The sequence below is a fragment of the Engraulis encrasicolus genome, unplaced genomic scaffold, assembly GCF_034702125.1.
Source record: "Engraulis encrasicolus isolate BLACKSEA-1 unplaced genomic scaffold, IST_EnEncr_1.0 scaffold_145_np1212, whole genome shotgun sequence".
NCBI classification, from domain to species: domain Eukaryota; kingdom Metazoa; phylum Chordata; class Actinopteri; order Clupeiformes; family Engraulidae; genus Engraulis; species Engraulis encrasicolus.
This window is the reverse complement of record NW_026944966.1, coordinates 1-15,774: the sequence shown is the minus strand read 5'-3', so window position 1 is coordinate 15,774 and position 15,774 is coordinate 1. Positions and strand designations below refer to the sequence as shown.

The following is a 15,774-nucleotide window of genomic DNA, read 5'->3' as shown; positions in this document are numbered from 1 at the left end:
CCCACCTACAGAGGTGTGCAAAAGCATCTTCTTCAACAATTATTTTAAGAGCACCACTGATTTTTAAACACTAGTTACAGTTGATTTTTCTTTAAAATTCACATTTTAATGAACATTCATTTTATGTAAGCTAAACAAAACATTTCAAAATGTTTCAACTGATGAATATTATGTACAGAAGTTCAAATGATTAGCTAAAAATGCAGAGAGCACAATTTACACAAGGACAGGAACTTTATGGAGTTACTAACGGCGCGTCTCCAGGAGAAGCAGGTCAGGAAGCGATTCATTCAAACAGGTTCCTTACTTGGAAAACTATGCATCCCCGGCAAATATTAGGTCATTTTTCCTCCATTAGTAGTTATTGTAATCAGTTAAGGTGTGTTTTCAAACTGTTAAGACAAATATTAAAGCTCAGCTATAATTTCAAGACGTTGTCAAATGGATTTATTACATGGGTATTGTGAGTGAAAATTGGTACTTTGGGCACAATACTCCACCTGTTTCCCCCCTACATAACATATTGCTGTGCACACTGCTTTTGTTGCTGTGCAGTAGGATATGAGTGGCATTAAACAATAAATAAGCAAACAGGAACTTGTATTCAGATTAACTTGCCTTCTTGATGGTTCGTATTCAGTGCTTTACTGCATTAATTAATTAATGTTGTCCCCCCCAAAAAAATCGTTAAAGGGTGGCTAATACTAATGTAAGGGGGGCTAAAATAGGGCTAACGACGGCCCTGTTTTTCCCCCCAATATAGGCTTACAATAGGCTTTTTTGCAGTATGTTTTCTTATTCATCATTCTATGTGGTTTAGATTCTCAAAGCTTTTGTGCGATCATTCTGTTTGTGCTGTAGTGCTTTTGATAGGGGTATGTCATGTGTGGGTATGGTTGTGCCTGTGCAAAAGTGTATGTGTGGGGGTGGGAGGTGGGCATGTAAGCTACTACATGTTGATGAATTTATATGGTTTAAGATATATGAACTGTATGATAGTCTAAATGTGAAGGTGTACTACTTTACTTAGCAGTAACTGTAAAGAAAAAGAAAGAAAGATAGAAAGAAAGACATAAAGACAGATGGGTGACTGGAGATCAAAGATGAAACCCAAGGGAACGGTGCAAGTGGACCATCCACAGACCACTGGTTATCAGAGTTGTATGGAATCTATGTTCAAGTAGCCTACTTTTACAGATATATTTACAACAAGAGTAGTTGAAAAGAATCTACATTATATTCTACCACTAGTGTTGTACGTATATCTGTGTGTGCACTGCTTGTGAGGTATTATTGTGGGCTTCTCTATCCATGTGTCCTTGCATAAAATACATAAACAATATCTTCATAATAACAATGTGCAAACAGCTTTTAGATGACTTCTGGAAGTGAAAGTGTGCCACCTAGTGACAGCTCTGTGTAACTACAGCAAAGGAGCAGCAGTGTTCTGTTTTCTTGTTCTATCTGGAAGCCTTTAATAAATCTCAGCCCTTACCTAAGTATGCATGTATGCATTTTTCTTGTTCTACAGTGTGTGTGTGTGTGTGTGTGTGTGTGTGTGTGTGTGTGTGTGTGTGTGTGTGTGTGTGTGTGTGTGTGTGTGTGTGTTCACTAATGTTACCTTTTTCATAAATACTTACCACCACTATCAAATTCGAAGTATTCATTATGACTGGGAAAATTGCACTTTTCATACATGAAAAGGGGGATCTTTTCCATGGTCCACCATTTTGAATTTCCAAAAATAGCCATTTTTAGCTGCAAAAATGACTCTACTTGGACCATACTAGACAATATTTGTTTATTACATAGAAAACGTTCATGTAAAGATCAAATTTGGCAATTGGCAGCCCAGTTTCAATGAGCAGCATAGTTCATTTCCTGCACAGTGTCCCTTTAAGACCAGTACAGGTTCGATTCTCACCCTTTGCTCTTCTTACAACCATGGCTGAAGTGCCCTTGAGCAAGGCACCTACAGTAACCCCACATTGCCCCAGGGACTGTTACCAACACCCACTAAATAACTGTTACTTTGGATAAAACTAAAAGTGTAATGTAATGTATAAGGCAAATAATTGTGGTGCTGGTGTGACATATGAGAGATCTGTGGCCTAATGTTGAGACAGGAAAGATGCAGGTTTGAATATCACACTGGTGGGAAGAATGTGGGATGTGTCCTACATGCACAGTACTACCCATGGCTGAAGACGTGTCCTTACACAATGCATTTAATCCCACATTTCTGACTTGAGACTAATCAATACCCTGTAGGCCTACCTAAACTCTAAGTCATTTTAGACAGAATTGTTTGCAGTCACTTTTACTTTTTACCTGCAAACAAATCTACCTTTGGGTATCAATTAACTTACCTCACCTTACCTTACCTTAAATATAGGCCTAATTTAACTTTTTTTTTTTAAAAAGGGATTGAATGACTCACCATTCAAAAGCAATTTTACACATTTTTTTGCATTTTACCAAATGGGCGGGTTCTAAATTACTGTAACACCAGCCAACTGGGTAAATGCTGATGAAATTACAGTTAGGCTGGTTTTAAAGACAAATTTACTAGCCACTTTGACCCATTAGTGAGTGGTTGTTTAGCTAGAAGTAAGATCAACATCTACTACCCATTTTGACTGGTGATAAAAGAAGTCCGACAGGTAGTCTGTGCACTGCCGCCTTTTGGACACGGGAGGGAATGACAATTTAGAGAATAAGTTTCAGATGGACCGACGGACGGACATACCCTCAAATAGAGATGCTAGGACGCATCTAAAAAGTTAATTCAGGGCCGTGTGTGTGTGGCCGCCCGCATATATGAATGTGTCTGGGAAACATGAAGATGCATCTCCTCTTGCACTGAATCCAGGCTGTTGTAATTATCCTGTAAGGTGGATTTTTCAACATGCAGGGTTGCTGTTTCTGCTCTGTGATTTTGAGTTGTGTTGTTGTTGTTGTTGTGTTGTTGTAGGTCTTCTGGAGCTGAGATTTCTCTCGTGTAAGTGGATGCTTTGTCCTCCTCGTCATCTGGATACTGAGGTCTGCAATGCCACATAGCAGGAGAGTGCACAGCAGACCTAAGGCACACAACCTGCAGAGCAGGAAGAAGGAACAGCAGACTGCTTAAAACATGCAGCTGTGGGGCAACTGTGAGGGTAACTGGGGAAATTAAGACCCTTTTTTCAAAAAAAAGGTTCTATGTTCCCCTCTGCTTCCAACTAGACTGCTGCCAAAGTGCAGGTTGTTGTTGCACCTGTGACAGGTTAAGTTTAGGGATAGTTTTGGTCAGGGCATACACTTACTCTACAACTCAGAAACATTGCATTTCCGGACAAAAAATTATAAAAAAATCACAAAATTATAATGGTAGAAAACTCCATTCACACCCATTAATTTTGGACTTAGGTAGGATTAGGGTTAGCCAGTTGTGGCTAGTAGCTAGTTCCGTGAGTGAACACCCCCTGTCTGTACATCAGTTATTGGAGAGTGCTTTGCTCTTATAGACATGGACAAAGGCCAGTTGAAAATAAAAGACAAATATAAGTAAACACTATTCCTTAAATCAAAATAATTCTAATTAATGTCACTAACAAATAGACAAAAACATTCAAGTAACAATAAACTTCCTATTCCCCCCATGACGTTCCCAAAGACTTGGATCATGCCACGGGACTCTTAACATGAAGCGCTACCGTCAGGAAGCCCTTTGTCCGGATGACGCCAGGAGGAAGTTGGGAGCTGCAGCTGTTTCCCACCAGGGTTTTTCTCCACCAACACCACGGTAAACTTAAATAAAATCAGAAAAACCCAAATGTAAGTAACTGAATCACAACTTAAACTATGCACATAGCTGTACTTAAGTGTGAACTGCTAAATAAAATGTAAAACTGAGAAACCATTGTTTTGTTGTTCCATCTCTCTGAAACCTCATGGGGAGGATGGGAAGTCAAGTTGAGTTAAAAAGATTACATTCACTATGTATTGATATTGTTGACATTTATTTTGACTTTACAAACATAACTTTCTTACCTTGTCTTCAATTTAAATTGACCTTTCATCCATGTCTTCTGTATAAAAATAGTAATCAGTCCTATCTCGCCTGTGTGTCCATGTGGTCTGATCAGCCAAGTATATGCTGCCCCAGTTTATCATTTCTTAGGTCAGTTCTTTTCTGTTTATTTGGGCACGTTAGTTTCTGTTCTGTGTATTTGACTGCTTTTAGGCCCAAACCCCTTCCCTTTATTTAGGCTAGTCTTTCTTTGCTTATTTCTGTTATCCTGACACTTTATTTTTTGTCTCTCATGCCTGGCGCTTGGTCCCTCACACAATGACTTGGTTTTCTAAGCTTTACTTAAGATATTTTCTCCATAGATAATATTTAACTCTCTGCTAATGTACTTTAAGAAAATCAACCAGCTCTACTTAGCAACTGCACTTGTTCTTCGGTATATCTACTGTGCAATTTGTATGTACTAGTGATGTTGGCTATGATTATGTCCTCGATTGTATGTTGCATTGGTAAAAAAGCATCTGCCAAATGTAATGTACTGTAATCTCACTGTACCATTCACAAATATCTGACTCATCAAAACTGCTCAATAAACCATACATTTTCTCAGCTTCATCCAAAGTTAGCTTATTGTCTCTTAGTATCATTTCACTTGTCCTTTTATCATATGCAGTACGTCGCTCTTACGAAGGACGTTGCTACCGTTGTTAGCAAAGACGCTTTCGAGATACGGACCCCTGATCTCTGACCATGGAAACATTCAAAGAACCAAAATCACATGAATGTGTTTTCAGTTTTAAATCAGTCTCAAAGCTTGCCTGTAAGATTCGTGAACAGAAGGCATAGCTTTTGTACACAATGTTCATTTTGGGGGAGCTGTAGGTTTTCAACTTGTCAATGAATTTGCTACCTCTTTGCAATAAAAGGGGAAATTGGTGTGGTGTTCCATTCTCCAAGTGTCCTAAATGGACAGGACTTCCATAGAATTGTGTCCTTACATCATATGGACCGTGGAAAAAATCTCTAACTTAACTGTGTACCTTTTCAGTCGTCTATGGCAGAAAGAAGATGTGCCTTGCCATTGGCCTTGCTCGGTGGACTCGCGCAGGTAGACTCGCTTGTCTTAACACTCATAGGTCTTTACACGAGGAAGGCTAACACGAGGGCTGACGCTTCCGCTGACGCTCCAGCTATGATTTGTCATTAATAAAGGCGCAAGGGAGACTCGGTGAGTACTTCCGCCCAAGTCAATAAGAAAGAAGCTGGTTTCAGAGTAGGAGCAACATCAGTCTTTGAATTCCTTCAAACCACCTCTGATTGCCCAAGCACCCAATTTCCAACATCACCTAATGAATTGGCTTGATTGACTGCCACTAGGTGGTAGCAATTATAGTCAATCTACGCGCTTAGAGAAGCAATTGATGGAGTCGTTGGCAGTTAGCCTTACAGCAATTGATGGAGTCTTCCAGCACACGCCCCTAGTGACAAATCTTTCCAAGTGCATCCATGTGTGCGCAGAGTCCTCCGGAATGCGAGTCTGGGCAGCGCAGCGGTTATCACCTGGATAAGGCTGCGTTGGCCGGGAATCGAACCCGGGTCAACTGCTTGGAAGGCAGCTATGCTCACCACTATACCACCAACGCCTGCTCTCTATGACCCCCGTGGGCCTCAGGTGGATATCTGCTTGCAGCCCAGCTAGGAGGAAAGGGGTCAGGGAGGCGGGTAAACCACTCACCCACTGGCAGCGGTGGGATTTGAACCCACGCCCCCGAAGAGACTGGAGCCTTAATCCAGCGCCTTAGACCGCTCGGCCACGCTACCACCGATCGCAGAGACAAGCTGTGACCGCTCGGTGGCTGACCACGCAAAGGCCCGGACAAAGGAGCCTCGGGTGAGTGCCTGCCTATTAGCAATTCATCAGTTTGTGGTCGAGACCGTGCAAGCGCATATTTGACAGGGAGGAAAGCCTGAGGCCAAAGAAGCACTTCCACTGGCAGCGGTGGGATTCGAACCCACGCCCCCGAAGAGACTGGAGCCTTAATCCAGCGCCTTAGACCGCTCGGCCACGCTACCTTGCTACAGAGGCACGGAACAGCAATCCAGCCATTTCTCCGACCAGCTAAGGACCCGACACGCGACTTACGGCTCGCATTGGCAGTCACAAGGACTTGGGTCACGAGTGCTTGTAGGTCACGAGTGTTCTCACGAGCAGGGAGGCTCGGAGAAGGCTTTAGCACCACAAGAAGCCTGCGTTGGCCGGGAATCGAACCCGGGTCAACTGCTTGGAAGGCAGCTATGCTAACCACTATACCACCAACGCCTGGCAGAAGCCAAGGGGACTTTTGCAGCAATTTCCGCTACATTTGGCAACACATTCTGACAGGCTGAAAGCTGTAGGGTAAAGAGCCGCTTTCAATGGCAGCGGTGGGATTCGAACCCACGCCCCCGAAGAGACTGGAGCCTAAATCCAGCGCCTTAGACCGCTCGGCCACGCTACCACCCTGGTCGAGGGTAAAAAGGACGCATCGCCATGGTGCAGGTTTAGATCGCATGCTTGCGCTTCGAGTCCACTGGCTAAGGTGGTGATGGAGTCTTCCAGCAAAAAGCCCCAGTGACAAATCTTTCCAAGTGCATCCATGTGTGCGCAGAGTCCTCCGGAATGCGAGTCTGGGCAGCGCAGCGGTTATCACCTGGATAAGGCTGCGTTGGCCGGGAATCGAACCCGGGTCAACTGCTTGGAAGGCAGCTATGCTCACCACTATACCACCAACGCCTGCTCTCTATGACCCCCGTGGGCCTCAGGTGGATATCTGCTTGCAGCCCAGCTAGGAGGAAAGGGGTCAGGAAGTCGGGTAAACCACTCACCCGCTGGCAGCGGTGGGATTCGAACCCACGCCCCCGAAGAGACTGGAGCCTTAATCCAGCGCCTTAGACCGCTCGGCCACGCTACCACCGATCGCAGAGGCAAGCTGTGACCGCTCGGTGGCTGACCACGCAAAGGCCCGGACAAAGGAGCCTCGGGTGAGTGCCTGCCTATTAGCAATTCATCAGTTTGTGGTCGAGACCGTGCAAGCGCATATTTGACAGGGAGGAAAGCCTGAGGCCAAAGAAGCACTTCCACTGGCAGCGGTGGGATTCGAACCCACGCCCCCGAAGAGACTGGAGCCTTAATCCAGCGCCTTAGACCGCTCGGCCACGCTACCTTGCTACAGAGGCACGGAACAGCAATCCAGCCATTTCTCCGACCAGCTAAGGACCCGACACGCGACTTACGGCTCGCATTGGCAGTCACAAGGACTTGGGTCACGAGTGCTTGTAGGTCACGAGTGTTCTCACGAGCAGGGAGGCTCGGAGAAGGCTTTAGCACCACAAGAAGCCTGCGTTGGCCGGGAATCGAACCCGGGTCAACTGCTTGGAAGGCAGCTATGCTAACCACTATACCACCAACGCCTGGCAGAAGCCAAGGGGACTTTTGCAGCAATTTCCGCTACATTTGGCAACACATTCTGACAGGCTGAAAGCTGTAGGGTAAAGAGCCGCTTTCAATGGCAGCGGTGGGATTCGAACCCACGCCCCCGAAGAGACTGGAGCCTAAATCCAGCGCCTTAGACCGCTCGGCCACGCTACCACCCTGGTCGAGGGTAAAAAGGACGCATCGCCATGGTGCAGGTTTAGATCGCAGGCTTGCGCTTCGAGTCCACTGGCTAAGGTGGTGATGGAGTCTTCCAGCAAAAGCCCCTAGTGACAAATCTTTCCAAGTGCATCCATGTGTGCGCAGAGTCCTCCGGAATGCGAGTCTGGGCAGCGCAGCGGTTATCACCTGGATAAGGCTGCGTTGGCCGGGAATCGAACCCGGGTCAACTGCTTGGAAGGCAGCTATGCTCACCACTATACCACCAACGCCTGCTCTCTATGACCCCCGTGGGCCTCAGGTGGATATCTGCTTGCAGCCCAGCTAGGAGGAAAGGGGTCAGGAAGTCGGGTAAACCACTCACCCGCTGGCAGCGGTGGGATTCGAACCCACGCCCCCGAAGAGACTGGAGCCTTAATCCAGCGCCTTAGACCGCTCGGCCACGCTACCACCGATCGCAGAGGCAAGCTGTGACCGCTCGGTGGCTGACCACGCAAAGGCCCGGACAAAGGAGCCTCGGGTGAGTGCCTGCCTATTAGCAATTCATCAGTTTGTGGTCGAGACCGTGCAAGCGCATATTTGACAGGGAGGAAAGCCTGAGGCCAAAGAAGCACTTCCACTGGCAGCGGTGGGATTCGAACCCACGCCCCCGAAGAGACTGGAGCCTTAATCCAGCGCCTTAGACCGCTCGGCCACGCTACCTTGCTACAGAGGCACGGAACAGCAATCCAGCCATTTCTCCGACCAGCTAAGGACCCGACACGCGACTTACGGCTCGCATTGGCAGTCACAAGGACTTGGGTCACGAGTGCTTGTAGGTCACGAGTGTTCTCACGAGCAGGAAGGCTCGGAGAAGGCTTTAGCACCACAAGAAGCCTGCGTTGGCCGGGAATCGAACCCGGGTCAACTGCTTGGAAGGCAGCTATGCTAACCACTATACCACCAACGCCTGGCAGAAGCCAAGGGGACTTTTGCAGCAATTTCCGCTACATTTGGCAACACATTCTGACAGGCTGAAAGCTGTAGGGTAAAGAGCCGCTTTCAATGGCAGCGGTGGGATTCGAACCCACGCCCCCGAAGAGACTGGAGCCTAAATCCAGCGCCTTAGACCGCTCGGCCACGCTACCACCCTGGTCGAGGGTAAAAAGGACGCATCGCCATGGTGCAGGTTTAGATCGCAGGCTTGCGCTTCGAGTCCACTGGCTAAGGTGGTGATGGAGTCTTCCAGCAAAAGCCCCTAGTGACAAATCTTTCCAAGTGCATCCATGTGTGCGCAGAGTCCTCCGGAATGCGAGTCTGGGCAGCGCAGCGGTTATCACCTGGATAAGGCTGCGTTGGCCGGGAATCGAACCCGGGTCAACTGCTTGGAAGGCAGCTATGCTCACCACTATACCACCAACGCCTGCTCTCTATGACCCCCGTGGGCCTCAGGTGGATATCTGCTTGCAGCCCAGCTAGGAGGAAAGGGGTCAGGAAGTCGGGTAAACCACTCACCCGCTGGCAGCGGTGGGATTTGAACCCACGCCCCCGAAGAGACTGGAGCCTTAATCCAGCGCCTTAGACCGCTCGGCCACGCTACCACCGATCGCAGAGGCAAGCTGTGACCGCTCGGTGGCTGACCACGCAAAGGCCCGGACAAAGGAGCCTCGGGTGAGTGCCTGCCTATTAGCAATTCATCAGTTTGTGGTCGAGACCGTGCAAGCGCATATTTGACAGGGAGGAAAGCCTGAGGCCAAAGAAGCACTTCCACTGGCAGCGGTGGGATTCGAACCCACGCCCCCGAAGAGACTGGAGCCTTAATCCAGCGCCTTAGACCGCTCGGCCACGCTACCTTGCTACAGAGGCACGGAACAGCAATCCAGCCATTTCTCCGACCAGCTAAGGACCCGACACGCGACTTACGGCTCGCATTGGCAGTCACAAGGACTTGGGTCACGAGTGCTTGTAGGTCACGAGTGTTCTCACGAGCAGGGAGGCTCGGAGAAGGCTTTAGCACCACAAGAAGCCTGCGTTGGCCGGGAATCGAACCCGGGTCAACTGCTTGGAAGGCAGCTATGCTAACCACTATACCACCAACGCCTGGCAGAAGCCAAGGGGACTTTTGCAGCAATTTCCGCTACATTTGGCAACACATTCTGACAGGCTGAAAGCTGTAGGGTAAAGAGCCGCTTTCAATGGCAGCGGTGGGATTCGAACCCACGCCCCCGAAGAGACTGGAGCCTAAATCCAGCGCCTTAGACCGCTCGGCCACGCTACCACCCTGGTCGAGGGTAAAAAGGACGCATCGCCATGGTGCAGGTTTAGATCGCAGGCTTGCGCTTCGAGTCCACTGGCTAAGGTGGTGATGGAGTCTTCCAGCAAAAGCCCCTAGTGACAAATCTTTCCAAGTGCATCCATGTGTGCGCAGAGTCCTCCGGAATGCGAGTCTGGGCAGCGCAGCGGTTATCACCTGGATAAGGCTGCGTTGGCCGGGAATCGAACCCGGGTCAACTGCTTGGAAGGCAGCTATGCTCACCACTATACCACCAACGCCTGCTCTCTATGACCCCCGTGGGCCTCAGGTGGATATCTGCTTGCAGCCCAGCTAGGAGGAAAGGGGTCAGGAAGTCGGGTAAACCACTCACCCGCTGGCAGCGGTGGGATTCGAACCCACGCCCCCGAAGAGACTGGAGCCTTAATCCAGCGCCTTAGACCGCTCGGCCACGCTACCACCGATCGCAGAGGCAAGCTGTGACCGCTCGGTGGCTGACCACGCAAAGGCCCGGACAAAGGAGCCTCGGGTGAGTGGCTGCCTATTAGCAATTCATCAGTTTGTGGTCGAGACCGTGCAAGCGCATATTTGACAGGGAGGAAAGCCTGAGGCCAAAGAAGCACTTCCACTGGCAGCGGTGGGATTCGAACCCACGCCCCCGAAGAGACTGGAGCCTTAATCCAGCGCCTTAGACCGCTCGGCCACGCTACCTTGCTACAGAGGCACGGAACAGCAATCCAGCCATTTCTCCGACCAGCTAAGGACCCGACACGCGACTTACGGCTCGCATTGGCAGTCACAAGGACGTGGGTCACGAGTGCTTGTAGGTCACGAGTGTCCTCACGAGCAGGAAGGCTCGGAGAAGGCTTTAGGACCACAAGAAGCCTGCGTTGGCCGGGAATCGAACCCGGGTCAACTGCTTGGAAGGCAGCTATGCTAACCACTATACCACCAACGCCTGGCAGAAGCCAAGGGGACTTTTGCAGGAATTGCCGCTACATTTGGCAACACATTCTGACAGGCTGAAACCCGTAGGGTAAAGAGCCGCTTTCAATGGCAGCGGTGGGATTCGAACCCACGCCCCCGAAGAGACTGGAGCCTAAATCCAGCGCCTTAGACCGCTCGGCCACGCTACCACCCTGGTCGAGGGTAAAAAGGACGCATCGCCATGGTGGTTTAGATCGCAGGCTTGCGCTTCGAGTCCACTGGCTAAGGTGGTGATGGAGTCTTCCAGCAAAAGCCCCTAGTGACAAATCTTTCCAAGTGCATCCATGTGTGCGCAGAGTCCTCCGGAATGCGAGTCTGGGCAGCGCAGCGGTTATCACCTGGATAAGGCTGCGTTGGCCGGGAATCGAACCCGGGTCAACTGCTTGGAAGGCAGCTATGCTCACCACTATACCACCAACGCCTGCTCTCTATGACCCCCGTGGGCCTCAGGTGGATATCTGCTTGCAGCCCAGCTAGGAGGAAAGGGGTCAGGAAGTCGGGTAAACCACTCACCCGCTGGCAGCTGTGGGATTCGAACCCACGCCCCCGAAGAGACTGGAGCCTTAATCCAGCGCCTTAGACCGCTCGGCCACGCTACCACCGATCGCAGAGGCAAGCTGTGACCGCTCGGTGGCTGACCACGCAAAGGCCCGGACAAAGGAGCCTCGGGTGAGTGCCTGCCTATTAGCAATTCATCAGTTTGTGGTCGAGACCGTGCAAGCGCATATTTGACAGGGAGGAAAGCCTGAGGCCAAAGAAGCACTTCCACTGGCAGCGGTGGGATTCGAACCCACGCCCCCGAAGAGACTGGAGCCTTAATCCAGCGCCTTAGACCGCTCGGCCACGCTACCTTGCTACAGAGGCACGGAACAGCAATCCAGCCATTTCTCCGACCAGCTAAGGACCCGACACGCGACTTACGGCTCGCATTGGCAGTCACAAGGACTTGGGTCACGAGTGCTTGTAGGTCACGAGTGTTCTCACGAGCAGGGAGGCTCGGAGAAGGCTTTAGCACCACAAGAAGCCTGCGTTGGCCGGGAATCGAACCCGGGTCAACTGCTTGGAAGGCAGCTATGCTAACCACTATACCACCAACGCCTGGCAGAAGCCAAGGGGACTTTTGCAGCAATTTCCGCTACATTTGGCAACACATTCTGACAGGCTGAAAGCTGTAGGGTAAAGAGCCGCTTTCAATGGCAGCGGTGGGATTCGAACCCACGCCCCCGAAGAGACTGGAGCCTAAATCCAGCGCCTTAGACCGCTCGGCCACGCTACCACCCTGGTCGAGGGTAAAAAGGACGCATCGCCATGGTGCAGGTTTAGATCGCAGGCTTGCGCTTCGAGTCCACTGGCTAAGGTGGTGATGGAGTCTTCCAGCAAAAGCCCCTAGTGACAAATCTTTCCAAGTGCATCCATGTGTGCGCAGAGTCCTCCGGAATGCGAGTCTGGGCAGCGCAGCGGTTATCACCTGGATAAGGCTGCGTTGGCCGGGAATCGAACCCGGGTCAACTGCTTGGAAGGCAGCTATGCTCACCACTATACCACCAACGCCTGCTCTCTATGACCCCCGTGGGCCTCAGGTGGATATCTGCTTGCAGCCCAGCTAGGAGGAAAGGGGTCAGGAAGTCGGGTAAACCACTCACCCGCTGGCAGCGGTGGGATTTGAACCCACGCCCCCGAAGAGACTGGAGCCTTAATCCAGCGCCTTAGACCGCTCGGCCACGCTACCACCGATCGCAGAGGCAAGCTGTGACCGCTCGGTGGCTGACCACGCAAAGGCCCGGACAAAGGAGCCTCGGGTGAGTGCCTGCCTATTAGCAATTCATCAGTTTGTGGTCGAGACCGTGCAAGCGCATATTTGACAGGGAGGAAAGCCTGAGGCCAAAGAAGCACTTCCACTGGCAGCGGTGGGATTCGAACCCACGCCCCCGAAGAGACTGGAGCCTTAATCCAGCGCCTTAGACCGCTCGGCCACGCTACCTTGCTACAGAGGCACGGAACAGCAATCCAGCCATTTCTCCGACCAGCTAAGGACCCGACACGCGACTTACGGCTCGCATTGGCAGTCACAAGGACTTGGGTCACGAGTGCTTGTAGGTCACGAGTGTTCTCACGAGCAGGGAGGCTCGGAGAAGGCTTTAGCACCACAAGAAGCCTGCGTTGGCCGGGAATCGAACCCGGGTCAACTGCTTGGAAGGCAGCTATGCTAACCACTATACCACCAACGCCTGGCAGAAGCCAAGGGGACTTTTGCAGCAATTTCCGCTACATTTGGCAACACATTCTGACAGGCTGAAAGCTGTAGGGTAAAGAGCCGCTTTCAATGGCAGCGGTGGGATTCGAACCCACGCCCCCGAAGAGACTGGAGCCTAAATCCAGCGCCTTAGACCGCTCGGCCACGCTACCACCCTGGTCGAGGGTAAAAAGGACGCATCGCCATGGTGCAGGTTTAGATCGCATGCTTGCGCTTCGAGTCCACTGGCTAAGGTGGTGATGGAGTCTTCCAGCAAAAGCCCCTAGTGACAAATCTTTCCAAGTGCATCCATGTGTGCGCAGAGTCCTCCGGAATGCGAGTCTGGGCAGCGCAGCGGTTATCACCTGGATAAGGCTGCGTTGGCCGGGAATCGAACCCGGGTCAACTGCTTGGAAGGCAGCTATGCTCACCACTATACCACCAACGCCTGCTCTCTATGACCCCCGTGGGCCTCAGGTGGATATCTGCTTGCAGCCCAGCTAGGAGGAAAGGGGTCAGGGAGGCGGGTAAACCACTCACCCACTGGCAGCGGTGGGATTCGAACCCACGCCCCCGAAGAGACTGGAGCCTTAATCCAGCGCCTTAGACCGCTCGGCCACGCTACCACCGATCGCAGAGGCAAGCTGTGACCGCTCGGTGGCTGACCACGCAAAGGCCCGGACAAAGGAGCCTCGGGTGAGTGCCTGCCTATTAGCAATTCATCAGTTTGTGGTCGAGACCGTGCAAGCGCATATTTGACAGGGAGGAAAGCCTGAGGCCAAAGAAGCACTTCCACTGGCAGCGGTGGGATTCGAACCCACGCCCCCGAAGAGACTGGAGCCTTAATCCAGCGCCTTAGACCGCTCGGCCACGCTACCTTGCTACAGAGGCACGGAACAGCAATCCAGCCATTTCTCCGACCAGCTAAGGACCCGACACGCGACTTACGGCTCGCATTGGCAGTCACAAGGACTTGGGTCACGAGTGCTTGTAGGTCACGAGTGTTCTCACGAGCAGGGAGGCTCGGAGAAGGCTTTAGCACCACAAGAAGCCTGCGTTGGCCGGGAATCGAACCCGGGTCAACTGCTTGGAAGGCAGCTATGCTAACCACTATACCACCAACGCCTGGCAGAAGCCAAGGGGACTTTTGCAGCAATTTCCGCTACATTTGGCAACACATTCTGACAGGCTGAAAGCTGTAGGGTAAAGAGCCGCTTTCAATGGCAGCGGTGGGATTCGAACCCACGCCCCCGAAGAGACTGGAGCCTAAATCCAGCGCCTTAGACCGCTCGGCCACGCTACCACCCTGGTCGAGGGTAAAAAGGACGCATCGCCATGGTGCAGGTTTAGATCGCAGGCTTGCGCTTCGAGTCCACTGGCTAAGGTGGTGATGGAGTCTTCCAGCAAAAGCCCCTAGTGACAAATCTTTCCAAGTGCATCCATGTGTGCGCAGAGTCCTCCGGAATGCGAGTCTGGGCAGCGCAGCGGTTATCACCTGGATAAGGCTGCGTTGGCCGGGAATCGAACCCGGGTCAACTGCTTGGAAGGCAGCTATGCTCACCACTATACCACCAACGCCTGCTCTCTATGACCCCCGTGGGCCTCAGGTGGATATCTGCTTGCAGCCCAGCTAGGAGGAAAGGGGTCAGGAAGTCGGGTAAACCACTCACCCACTGGCAGCGGTGGGATTTGAACCCACGCCCCCGAAGAGACTGGAGCCTTAATCCAGCGCCTTAGACCGCTCGGCCACGCTACCACCGATCGCAGAGACAAGCTGTGACCGCTCGGTGGCTGACCACGCAAAGGCCCGGACAAAGGAGCCTCGGGTGAGTGCCTGCCTATTAGCAATTCATCAGTTTGTGGTCGAGACCGTGCAAGCGCATATTTGACAGGGAGGAAAGCCTGAGGCCAAAGAAGCACTTCCACTGGCAGCGGTGGGATTCGAACCCACGCCCCCGAAGAGACTGGAGCCTTAATCCAGCGCCTTAGACCGCTCGGCCACGCTACCTTGCTACAGAGGCACGGAACAGCAATCCAGCCATTTCTCCGACCAGCTAAGGACCCGACACGCGACTTACGGCTCGCATTGGCAGTCACAAGGACGTGGGTCACGAGTGCTTGTAGGTCACGAGTGTTCTCACGAGCAGGAAGGCTCGGAGAAGGCTTTAGCACCACAAGAAGCCTGCGTTGGCCGGGAATCGAACCCGGGTCAACTGCTTGGAAGGCAGCTATGCTAACCACTATACCACCAACGCCTGGCAGAAGCCAAGGGGACTTTTGCAGGAATTGCCGCTACATTTGGCAACACATTCTGACAGGCTGAAACCCGTAGGGTAAAGAGCCGCTTTCAATGGCAGCGGTGGGATTCGAACCCACGCCCCCGAAGAGACTGGAGCCTAAATCCAGCGCCTTAGACCGCTCGGCCACGCTACCACCCTGGTCGAGGGTAAAAAGGACGCATCGCCATGGTGCAGGTTTAGATCGCAGGCTTGCGCTTCGAGTCCACTGGCTAAGGTGGTGATGGAGTCTTCCAGCAAAAGCCCCTAGTGACAAATCTTTCCAAGTGCATCTATGTGTGCGCAGAGTCCTCCGCAATGCGAGTCTGGGCAGCGCAGCGGTTATCACCTGGATAAGGCTGCGTTGGCCGGGAATCGAAAAAC

General features: G+C 51.6%; 45 non-coding genes across 45 annotated transcripts; all 45 read right to left on the bottom strand.

Moving 5' to 3' along the window:
* Positions 1 to 5,583: 5,583 nt before the first annotated feature.
* trnag-ucc (transfer RNA glycine (anticodon UCC)) lies at positions 5,584 to 5,655 on the bottom strand. The gene has a single exon. It is a non-coding gene; the product is annotated as a tRNA-Gly (tRNA).
* A 96-nt stretch (positions 5,656 to 5,751) lies between these two features.
* Positions 5,752 to 5,833, bottom strand: trnal-aag (transfer RNA leucine (anticodon AAG)). The gene has a single exon. It is a non-coding gene; the product is annotated as a tRNA-Leu (tRNA).
* Positions 5,834 to 6,003: 170 nt separating this feature from the next.
* trnal-aag (transfer RNA leucine (anticodon AAG)) lies at positions 6,004 to 6,085 on the bottom strand. The gene has a single exon. It is a non-coding gene; the product is annotated as a tRNA-Leu (tRNA).
* Positions 6,086 to 6,260: 175 nt separating this feature from the next.
* On the bottom strand, positions 6,261 to 6,332 carry trnag-ucc (transfer RNA glycine (anticodon UCC)). Its single transcript has one exon. It is a non-coding gene; the product is annotated as a tRNA-Gly (tRNA).
* A 96-nt stretch (positions 6,333 to 6,428) lies between these two features.
* On the bottom strand, positions 6,429 to 6,510 carry trnal-uag (transfer RNA leucine (anticodon UAG)). The gene has a single exon. It is a non-coding gene; the product is annotated as a tRNA-Leu (tRNA).
* A 203-nt stretch (positions 6,511 to 6,713) lies between these two features.
* Positions 6,714 to 6,785, bottom strand: trnag-ucc (transfer RNA glycine (anticodon UCC)). The gene has a single exon. It is a non-coding gene; the product is annotated as a tRNA-Gly (tRNA).
* Positions 6,786 to 6,881: 96 nt separating this feature from the next.
* trnal-aag (transfer RNA leucine (anticodon AAG)) lies at positions 6,882 to 6,963 on the bottom strand. Its single transcript has one exon. It is a non-coding gene; the product is annotated as a tRNA-Leu (tRNA).
* Positions 6,964 to 7,133: 170 nt separating this feature from the next.
* On the bottom strand, positions 7,134 to 7,215 carry trnal-aag (transfer RNA leucine (anticodon AAG)). The gene has a single exon. It is a non-coding gene; the product is annotated as a tRNA-Leu (tRNA).
* Positions 7,216 to 7,390: 175 nt separating this feature from the next.
* trnag-ucc (transfer RNA glycine (anticodon UCC)) lies at positions 7,391 to 7,462 on the bottom strand. Its single transcript has one exon. It is a non-coding gene; the product is annotated as a tRNA-Gly (tRNA).
* Positions 7,463 to 7,558: 96 nt separating this feature from the next.
* Positions 7,559 to 7,640, bottom strand: trnal-uag (transfer RNA leucine (anticodon UAG)). Its single transcript has one exon. It is a non-coding gene; the product is annotated as a tRNA-Leu (tRNA).
* A 203-nt stretch (positions 7,641 to 7,843) lies between these two features.
* On the bottom strand, positions 7,844 to 7,915 carry trnag-ucc (transfer RNA glycine (anticodon UCC)). Its single transcript has one exon. It is a non-coding gene; the product is annotated as a tRNA-Gly (tRNA).
* Positions 7,916 to 8,011: 96 nt separating this feature from the next.
* Positions 8,012 to 8,093, bottom strand: trnal-aag (transfer RNA leucine (anticodon AAG)). The gene has a single exon. It is a non-coding gene; the product is annotated as a tRNA-Leu (tRNA).
* A 170-nt stretch (positions 8,094 to 8,263) lies between these two features.
* trnal-aag (transfer RNA leucine (anticodon AAG)) lies at positions 8,264 to 8,345 on the bottom strand. The gene has a single exon. It is a non-coding gene; the product is annotated as a tRNA-Leu (tRNA).
* Positions 8,346 to 8,520: 175 nt separating this feature from the next.
* trnag-ucc (transfer RNA glycine (anticodon UCC)) lies at positions 8,521 to 8,592 on the bottom strand. The gene has a single exon. It is a non-coding gene; the product is annotated as a tRNA-Gly (tRNA).
* A 96-nt stretch (positions 8,593 to 8,688) lies between these two features.
* Positions 8,689 to 8,770, bottom strand: trnal-uag (transfer RNA leucine (anticodon UAG)). The gene has a single exon. It is a non-coding gene; the product is annotated as a tRNA-Leu (tRNA).
* A 203-nt stretch (positions 8,771 to 8,973) lies between these two features.
* trnag-ucc (transfer RNA glycine (anticodon UCC)) lies at positions 8,974 to 9,045 on the bottom strand. Its single transcript has one exon. It is a non-coding gene; the product is annotated as a tRNA-Gly (tRNA).
* Positions 9,046 to 9,141: 96 nt separating this feature from the next.
* Positions 9,142 to 9,223, bottom strand: trnal-aag (transfer RNA leucine (anticodon AAG)). Its single transcript has one exon. It is a non-coding gene; the product is annotated as a tRNA-Leu (tRNA).
* A 170-nt stretch (positions 9,224 to 9,393) lies between these two features.
* Positions 9,394 to 9,475, bottom strand: trnal-aag (transfer RNA leucine (anticodon AAG)). Its single transcript has one exon. It is a non-coding gene; the product is annotated as a tRNA-Leu (tRNA).
* Positions 9,476 to 9,650: 175 nt separating this feature from the next.
* Positions 9,651 to 9,722, bottom strand: trnag-ucc (transfer RNA glycine (anticodon UCC)). Its single transcript has one exon. It is a non-coding gene; the product is annotated as a tRNA-Gly (tRNA).
* A 96-nt stretch (positions 9,723 to 9,818) lies between these two features.
* Positions 9,819 to 9,900, bottom strand: trnal-uag (transfer RNA leucine (anticodon UAG)). Its single transcript has one exon. It is a non-coding gene; the product is annotated as a tRNA-Leu (tRNA).
* A 203-nt stretch (positions 9,901 to 10,103) lies between these two features.
* trnag-ucc (transfer RNA glycine (anticodon UCC)) lies at positions 10,104 to 10,175 on the bottom strand. Its single transcript has one exon. It is a non-coding gene; the product is annotated as a tRNA-Gly (tRNA).
* A 96-nt stretch (positions 10,176 to 10,271) lies between these two features.
* trnal-aag (transfer RNA leucine (anticodon AAG)) lies at positions 10,272 to 10,353 on the bottom strand. The gene has a single exon. It is a non-coding gene; the product is annotated as a tRNA-Leu (tRNA).
* Positions 10,354 to 10,523: 170 nt separating this feature from the next.
* Positions 10,524 to 10,605, bottom strand: trnal-aag (transfer RNA leucine (anticodon AAG)). Its single transcript has one exon. It is a non-coding gene; the product is annotated as a tRNA-Leu (tRNA).
* A 175-nt stretch (positions 10,606 to 10,780) lies between these two features.
* On the bottom strand, positions 10,781 to 10,852 carry trnag-ucc (transfer RNA glycine (anticodon UCC)). Its single transcript has one exon. It is a non-coding gene; the product is annotated as a tRNA-Gly (tRNA).
* A 96-nt stretch (positions 10,853 to 10,948) lies between these two features.
* trnal-uag (transfer RNA leucine (anticodon UAG)) lies at positions 10,949 to 11,030 on the bottom strand. The gene has a single exon. It is a non-coding gene; the product is annotated as a tRNA-Leu (tRNA).
* A 200-nt stretch (positions 11,031 to 11,230) lies between these two features.
* Positions 11,231 to 11,302, bottom strand: trnag-ucc (transfer RNA glycine (anticodon UCC)). The gene has a single exon. It is a non-coding gene; the product is annotated as a tRNA-Gly (tRNA).
* Positions 11,303 to 11,398: 96 nt separating this feature from the next.
* trnal-aag (transfer RNA leucine (anticodon AAG)) lies at positions 11,399 to 11,480 on the bottom strand. Its single transcript has one exon. It is a non-coding gene; the product is annotated as a tRNA-Leu (tRNA).
* A 170-nt stretch (positions 11,481 to 11,650) lies between these two features.
* trnal-aag (transfer RNA leucine (anticodon AAG)) lies at positions 11,651 to 11,732 on the bottom strand. The gene has a single exon. It is a non-coding gene; the product is annotated as a tRNA-Leu (tRNA).
* Positions 11,733 to 11,907: 175 nt separating this feature from the next.
* On the bottom strand, positions 11,908 to 11,979 carry trnag-ucc (transfer RNA glycine (anticodon UCC)). The gene has a single exon. It is a non-coding gene; the product is annotated as a tRNA-Gly (tRNA).
* Positions 11,980 to 12,075: 96 nt separating this feature from the next.
* trnal-uag (transfer RNA leucine (anticodon UAG)) lies at positions 12,076 to 12,157 on the bottom strand. The gene has a single exon. It is a non-coding gene; the product is annotated as a tRNA-Leu (tRNA).
* A 203-nt stretch (positions 12,158 to 12,360) lies between these two features.
* trnag-ucc (transfer RNA glycine (anticodon UCC)) lies at positions 12,361 to 12,432 on the bottom strand. Its single transcript has one exon. It is a non-coding gene; the product is annotated as a tRNA-Gly (tRNA).
* A 96-nt stretch (positions 12,433 to 12,528) lies between these two features.
* On the bottom strand, positions 12,529 to 12,610 carry trnal-aag (transfer RNA leucine (anticodon AAG)). Its single transcript has one exon. It is a non-coding gene; the product is annotated as a tRNA-Leu (tRNA).
* Positions 12,611 to 12,780: 170 nt separating this feature from the next.
* trnal-aag (transfer RNA leucine (anticodon AAG)) lies at positions 12,781 to 12,862 on the bottom strand. Its single transcript has one exon. It is a non-coding gene; the product is annotated as a tRNA-Leu (tRNA).
* Positions 12,863 to 13,037: 175 nt separating this feature from the next.
* Positions 13,038 to 13,109, bottom strand: trnag-ucc (transfer RNA glycine (anticodon UCC)). Its single transcript has one exon. It is a non-coding gene; the product is annotated as a tRNA-Gly (tRNA).
* A 96-nt stretch (positions 13,110 to 13,205) lies between these two features.
* Positions 13,206 to 13,287, bottom strand: trnal-uag (transfer RNA leucine (anticodon UAG)). The gene has a single exon. It is a non-coding gene; the product is annotated as a tRNA-Leu (tRNA).
* Positions 13,288 to 13,490: 203 nt separating this feature from the next.
* Positions 13,491 to 13,562, bottom strand: trnag-ucc (transfer RNA glycine (anticodon UCC)). The gene has a single exon. It is a non-coding gene; the product is annotated as a tRNA-Gly (tRNA).
* Positions 13,563 to 13,658: 96 nt separating this feature from the next.
* trnal-aag (transfer RNA leucine (anticodon AAG)) lies at positions 13,659 to 13,740 on the bottom strand. Its single transcript has one exon. It is a non-coding gene; the product is annotated as a tRNA-Leu (tRNA).
* A 170-nt stretch (positions 13,741 to 13,910) lies between these two features.
* trnal-aag (transfer RNA leucine (anticodon AAG)) lies at positions 13,911 to 13,992 on the bottom strand. Its single transcript has one exon. It is a non-coding gene; the product is annotated as a tRNA-Leu (tRNA).
* A 175-nt stretch (positions 13,993 to 14,167) lies between these two features.
* On the bottom strand, positions 14,168 to 14,239 carry trnag-ucc (transfer RNA glycine (anticodon UCC)). Its single transcript has one exon. It is a non-coding gene; the product is annotated as a tRNA-Gly (tRNA).
* Positions 14,240 to 14,335: 96 nt separating this feature from the next.
* trnal-uag (transfer RNA leucine (anticodon UAG)) lies at positions 14,336 to 14,417 on the bottom strand. The gene has a single exon. It is a non-coding gene; the product is annotated as a tRNA-Leu (tRNA).
* Positions 14,418 to 14,620: 203 nt separating this feature from the next.
* On the bottom strand, positions 14,621 to 14,692 carry trnag-ucc (transfer RNA glycine (anticodon UCC)). The gene has a single exon. It is a non-coding gene; the product is annotated as a tRNA-Gly (tRNA).
* Positions 14,693 to 14,788: 96 nt separating this feature from the next.
* trnal-aag (transfer RNA leucine (anticodon AAG)) lies at positions 14,789 to 14,870 on the bottom strand. Its single transcript has one exon. It is a non-coding gene; the product is annotated as a tRNA-Leu (tRNA).
* Positions 14,871 to 15,040: 170 nt separating this feature from the next.
* Positions 15,041 to 15,122, bottom strand: trnal-aag (transfer RNA leucine (anticodon AAG)). The gene has a single exon. It is a non-coding gene; the product is annotated as a tRNA-Leu (tRNA).
* Positions 15,123 to 15,297: 175 nt separating this feature from the next.
* trnag-ucc (transfer RNA glycine (anticodon UCC)) lies at positions 15,298 to 15,369 on the bottom strand. The gene has a single exon. It is a non-coding gene; the product is annotated as a tRNA-Gly (tRNA).
* A 96-nt stretch (positions 15,370 to 15,465) lies between these two features.
* On the bottom strand, positions 15,466 to 15,547 carry trnal-uag (transfer RNA leucine (anticodon UAG)). The gene has a single exon. It is a non-coding gene; the product is annotated as a tRNA-Leu (tRNA).
* Between the last annotated feature and the right edge of the window lie 227 nt (positions 15,548 to 15,774).